Raw genomic sequence first — 6,000 nt, 5'->3', positions numbered from 1 at the left:
TTCTTCTCCGTCATGTAGTCCACATGACGGAGAACATTAGAACCAGTTGGTGGCGGTAATGCTCATATGCTTGTTAGCCAAACGCTAACAAAACAGAAGAAGAGGAAGTGAAAACTAGTTGCTATGGCGCCGGTTACCACTCGTTACGGCCTTGAAGTAACTGTGTAACGCAGTCTGGCTCCCGCTGCGTGGCCGCACTCGCTGGTGGCGTCACAGGAACATTTACGAGGCTTTCTGTCTGCAGCCCGGCAGAGTGGAGCCACCGAGCCGCCCAACCTTCTCCAGGTGACGTTTCAACACAAAGTTAAAGTCCAATTGAGTTCGCAGTGAAGGAAATGTCTGCAGAAGGTGACGGACCGTCGCTGTTTAATTTATCCATTAATCCAGGGGTCCCCAAACTTTCTCCTGTGAGGGCCACATAACTTGTCCCTTCTCTGATGGGGGGCCGGGGACAGTTTGTAACAGAAAAAGTGTGACGATTGTAAGAGTGCTAAACATAAAAATGTATTGTTTTTCAGAAAGCACAATCAAATAACCTTTTCTGGATTCTTCAGAGAACAAAAGTCAGGAAATAACACTATTTATGAAATAAATAATAACCAAATAACACTGGGTTCTCCACATAAAAAAAAGGGTTAGGGTCAATTATATGCATGTATAAAATAGTTACTAACTAATAGTTAATAATAAATAAAGTTCATTACTAAGGAACATTTTATTGCAAAAGTCCAACTTATCAAATAAAAATGCGCATATATGAAAATACTCTGGTATTGTTCAGGGGCCGGACCAAATGTGGAGGTGGGCCGCATCTGGCCCGCGGGCCGTAGTTTGGGGACCACTGCATTAATCGCTTGGCGACAATGACTCAGTCAAGCCTGATTTGAGAGAGAGCGTTAGCATACTTTCCTTGTTAGCTTTGCTAACAACAGTTTGACTAGATTAAATATGAAAAATGTTAATTGTTTGCAGTTTGAGGGGTTGGCATTGCAAAGACGTCATTAGATAGAAAATAACATTAAAACAACAAAGCTTGTGTATGAAAAAGAGGCATCACTCTGATGTAAACGGTGCACTTTTGGTTAAAACATGTTCAGGGAAGTTACTCGCTGTGGGCAGAGTAGCTAGAAATTTAGAGTAGCGATATTTAATGATGTTACTGAAGTAAAAGTAAAAAAATTACGGTGCAGTAAAACTTCTTAATTTTTTATTTTTTTTTTTTACGTTACTCAAAGCTAGCTTTTTTCAAAAAGGAAATCACTGCTCCTCGAATCTTTTCCGTTTTAACAGTAATTGCACCAATTTTGAAATATCAAAGACATTTTTAACCAGCATATGAATATTGTTTGCAAAGAATTATGTATTATTACAGCAAATCTGTGGGCTAGTGAAACATATCCCGCTCAAAGTTGACAGCAGAGAGATGGTAGTTTGTTCAGCATATTAAGACCGCACATGAACAATACAATTCTGAGGCAGGAAACACAGAAAAGTGCCTTTCTACATATTTTCTTGAGGTCCCATGCTGAACAGAGGTTCTTTGTGAGCAGACAGAAACATTCTCCCTCTGTGATCACAGCAGGATGCAAGCTTCATACAAAACAAACACACACACAGCAGCTCTGCAAACCTATAGAGTAGCATTATGGTAGTTCCCCCTCCTATGTATGTATTATAGGGATGAAGGAGGAGGAGGGCGGTGGACGACCAAATTCCAATACAAACTTAATGCGGGATGTTTTACACACAGTACTATGACTGATGCCAGGAGCGCTGGGAGAGGGGAATGTGACGGGGTGTGTGTGTGTGTGTGTGTGTGTCATCGTTCTGTGTGGTGAGCAAAACACCACAGGAGGATTTTAACAAAACACTTAGCTAATCTCCTCCACTCATGATTTTCCCAAGACTTAAAAAGTCATATTTCGACACACAGTGGACGCAACATACATTTTTCGGATTTGTTCAACATATGTACATAATGCCTTATTTACTTTTCTATGTTTTTTTTAACCATTGTCTACACAGAAAAAAAAAAACCCATTGTGCTCTGTTTTTGACCATTGCTCCCATGGAAACGACATGTGGACTTTATCTAACAAACATTTTGTAAAGTACATTTTTCGTGAGCCTGCATGCACTCTGAGATTTTTGGATTGATGTCGAGTTCTAAATTGCACATTTCCCCTTGTATTCTGCTGTGTGTTGAGCATGCACAAAAACATCATGAGAGACATTTAAAAAAAAAAAAATTCCAAGTCTGACTGACAAGATCCAGACTTTCTCCCTATTTTGCTTCTAAAGTGTGCTGGAAAAAACAAAATTAGTTGCTATCACCAACTGAGTGCAATGTTCACAGCTCATTTCTTCCAAATGCCAATCAAGTCTCCAGTAGGGCTGGGCGAATTGGCTTCAAAATAAACTCTCAGATGTTTTCATACTTGATTTTAATCCATTTTATTTCTTGCTCTTTTTTTTTTTTTTCTAAAAGAGAAATTACAAATGACAGAAAATATTTTCAAAAAAGTCGGCTTTATCATCCCTTCTGGAAGTTGCAACAGGGCTATGCGTTTTTGTGAGCTATCTTATGAGAATATAATCATAATATTAGCAGAATAAAGATGCATTTGTACCAGAATCACGTATTAAAATTTATAAAAAAAAAAAAAATTTTTAATGAGAAAAAAAGCTTCTCCAGTTTTTTGATTTATTAAAGAGCGTCAACTAGAGTTGGGCATTTATTGTATTATCATTTATCGCATAAGAATTTAGATTTATCTTTGTCATGATTGCTTTCAGTTTTTGCTGGTAAATCTATCAATTTTGCTATTTTCTCCACTGTTCCATGAAATGTCAGTAAATTTAAAAATATGATTAAATTTAGTTAGTGTGTGGCTTAGTGATATAAATCACACTTTATTTAAGCAAGTGCCGGCTTGCTGAAGCGTATTTCAAGTACAATGTTTGTCAAGGATCATATTTGTTTGTGGGGCTATGAATGCTGTGATAAAAAATCATAATTTTTATTATCACTAGTTCATATCGCATCAACAACTTAGGTAACTACTAGGAATGCACAATATTGTTGGCATGGTAATGGCATCAGCCGATATTAGCTGTAAGATTTAATATCGGACATCGACCATTCCGTCAAAAATAATTCACTGATATAAAAGGAGTTGTTTTTATATGACAAACCACTGACAATGATGCCTGCAGCACAGCACAATGTCATTAACTGTTAAGTATTGGCCAAATGAGTTGTAGTATATCGGATATCGACCAAAAATCCAATATTGTGCATCCCTAATGCTCGTCTAAAGTACAGAAATATGTCTTTTCTTGGGCTACTAGTGCAGAACAAGTCTAATGTGGGTAAAAGGCATCATTTGATGTTATTGTCACTGCATGTGTAGCAAAGATCCCACAAGGCATCATACTTGTGGGACCAGTTTCATCTGCAGTGAAGCCTCCTTTCCCGTCATCTTCTGACCGGGACTTGACGAGTTTCTGCTTTCCCCTCGGGCCTCAGCTGCCTCTGCAGCACTCAAGATGCGTTTGTTGTTTCTCGAGCTAGTTAGCACGGAAATGTGATAGACGGGATTCAAAGACATGAAAGCATGGTGGGAGTTTTCCCTGGAAAATACTTGAAGATCTCACCACAACGTGTGTACGTACATTATGGGGAATGAAGCGAACTCTGAGGCTATGAATTATCAATGATGTCTTGAGAAAATCGTCCATCTCAACTAAACACTGGACACTTGTTATTTTATGATGAACATTTAGAACTGTCTGACAAAACTAGACGTTTGTTCATTTAGTCCTTTGGTTTTTCCATCTTCTCATTAAGTGATCAATCTTTATGAAGACGTATGGAGAAGACAGCTGTGAGTGAATAAAAAACTATTTGAAGACCTTTCTGCAGTTAATTTCCATTATAAAGTCAAAGCTTTTTTTAAAAAAAAAGAAGAATAAACAAAATGTTCAGTCTTTAATCGAGGAAAGCTGGTAGAGACATACCTGAAATTTATTGCAGCTTTATTGCAGCTGAAGGTGATTGTACAAAGTGTTGACTCAGGCTTTGTGTACATGAGACCACTGTCTAGTGCATTTTCTAAAGCTGATTAGGAACAGTTCCACATCTTAATGGCACCACATCACTGTTTAGAATCCGTTGTAGTTGTCATGCCACACCACTATGTGGTGCTGTGATTTTAGCTTGCCGTTGCAATTTTTCTTTATTCAGTATGTGGATTAAATGCAAAGTGAGCCTGGTTTTCCGGTATGTAACATATATATGCATATACAGTATATATAATATTCTGTATCAAAAGATGTATTAACCTTAAAAGGTTAAGTAGCACACGCAGACTGCAAAAACACCAAATCTAAGTATTTTTGTTTAGTTTTTGGTTCAAATATCTATACATTTACAATAAGACAAAATTAACTTACAAATAACTTTTCAGCAAGACATACAAGCTTGTTTTAAGTCAAAAATTCCTCAATATTGATGAAAATGTACTTGCTCCATTGGCAGATTGTTTCACTTATAAGATGAGGAAAATGTCTTGTAAGAGAAATAATCTGCCAATGAAACTAGTACTTTTTCATCAACATTAAGAATTATTCACTTAAAACTAGCTCTTACATCTGGTCTTATTTCCAGTCTACTAAGACGTGCACTAGAAACTAGACCAAAAATACTTGGCAAGATTAGGTGTTTTTGCAGTGCAGTACAATACCACTGCCATTTTTTTCCACTCTTATCTGCCATGCATGCTTAGGACAATTCCTGTGTGCTCCACACCTGCGGAGTACCTCACATGTCCGCAGGGAGTGTTCCTGAAAAGTTCCACTCTGAGACCTGGTTTCAGAAAGTGCCGGTGTGAGAGACTCCAATCACTGCAGACCTGTAAACAAGTCACTCGATGACAACAATCATTTTGTAGTTTCACTAAAAAAACAGCTCTGTGTAAATAAGGCTTCTACACATAAAGAACATATACGTTTGGTTGTAATGTGAAAATGTAAAACGTTCAAGGGAAACGGAGATGTTTTTCATCCTATGGTCTTTATTGTCAGTATTTAGGCAGGAAACAGAAGAGAGAACAAACATACATCAAAGGTTTCATGGTCAGAATGAGACTGCATGTATTGTCTCTTGAGGAAGACTACACAAATTACCCACAACACTGTTTTAATATTGATGATGATGACAGACGTAGATGCCATGCACTTAAGATATTGTCATAATCATCAAAGAAAGTTTTCTCCTTCATGGTTGTCCGTCGATAACTCTCAAACTTCTGACTACACAACGGGTTGTGTTACTATTTGGACTCTTTCCTGCCTGCGCCTTCGCTGTGATGTCATGTCAGTTAGACCAACCACACGTTCATGGTTGCGGTGGTCCTCTGCCTCTGTGTGACGAGGTCCATCGCCCTACGCAGAGCATGTGGAGGACATCCAGGACTAATCTGATTCCTCACCTATTAAAACGACACACATCACCAGGTCAAAGTGAGGCGAAATCCCCACAAATAGCTGTAAAGTCCCGTCACAGACCCACACACTCGCTCTCAAACACACACACACGCACACAAAGAGTAAAGACAGTGATGAATTGCACTGGGAAAATCCCCTTCTGTAAGGATTCTTCAATGGTTAAAACCTGCAAAGCTCTTCAGGGCAGATCCTCCCGGCACTCAAAGGCAGCTTGCTGTCCTCCACTAAAGGGAATTAGGCTGAATGAAAGCACTGGAAAGTCATTCAAACACTTTATTAAGATCTTAAGTCATAAAGCCACTGGAAAGCCATTGGATCCGAGGCCGCTTGGGCGCCGTCTGCTCTGGACACCAATCAAACTCTTGATGCGTAGCGTACATCTGGGATACCACTTGAGCACTGTCTCCTAGACTGGGCCGTATTTGAGAAGCACTTCTCAGAGGAGAGGTGAGTTGAATCGGGAGTTCCTTGTAAGGCCACCCTGTTCAATCC

The 6,000-nt window shown here is 38.9% G+C and overlaps 1 long non-coding RNA gene across 2 annotated transcripts in view; it reads left to right on the top strand.

Annotated features, from left to right (window-relative positions):
* The first annotated feature begins 254 nt into the window (after positions 1-254).
* Positions 255-6,000, top strand: part of LOC114151698 (uncharacterized) — a 33,860-nt gene continuing 28,114 nt past the window's right edge. Inside the window, exon 1 of one of the 2 annotated variants that reach the window (XR_003596986.1) lies at positions 255-285. This is a non-coding gene — a long non-coding RNA (uncharacterized LOC114151698). Of the gene's footprint in view, positions 349-6,000 lie in introns of both variants that reach the window. The other variant, XR_003596987.1, reaches the window with a different exon arrangement.

The sequence above is a fragment of the Xiphophorus couchianus genome, chromosome 10 (genome assembly GCF_001444195.1).
Source record: "Xiphophorus couchianus chromosome 10, X_couchianus-1.0, whole genome shotgun sequence".
Lineage (NCBI taxonomy): Eukaryota > Metazoa > Chordata > Actinopteri > Cyprinodontiformes > Poeciliidae > Xiphophorus > Xiphophorus couchianus.
This window is presented reverse-complemented; position numbering and strand designations above follow the sequence as displayed.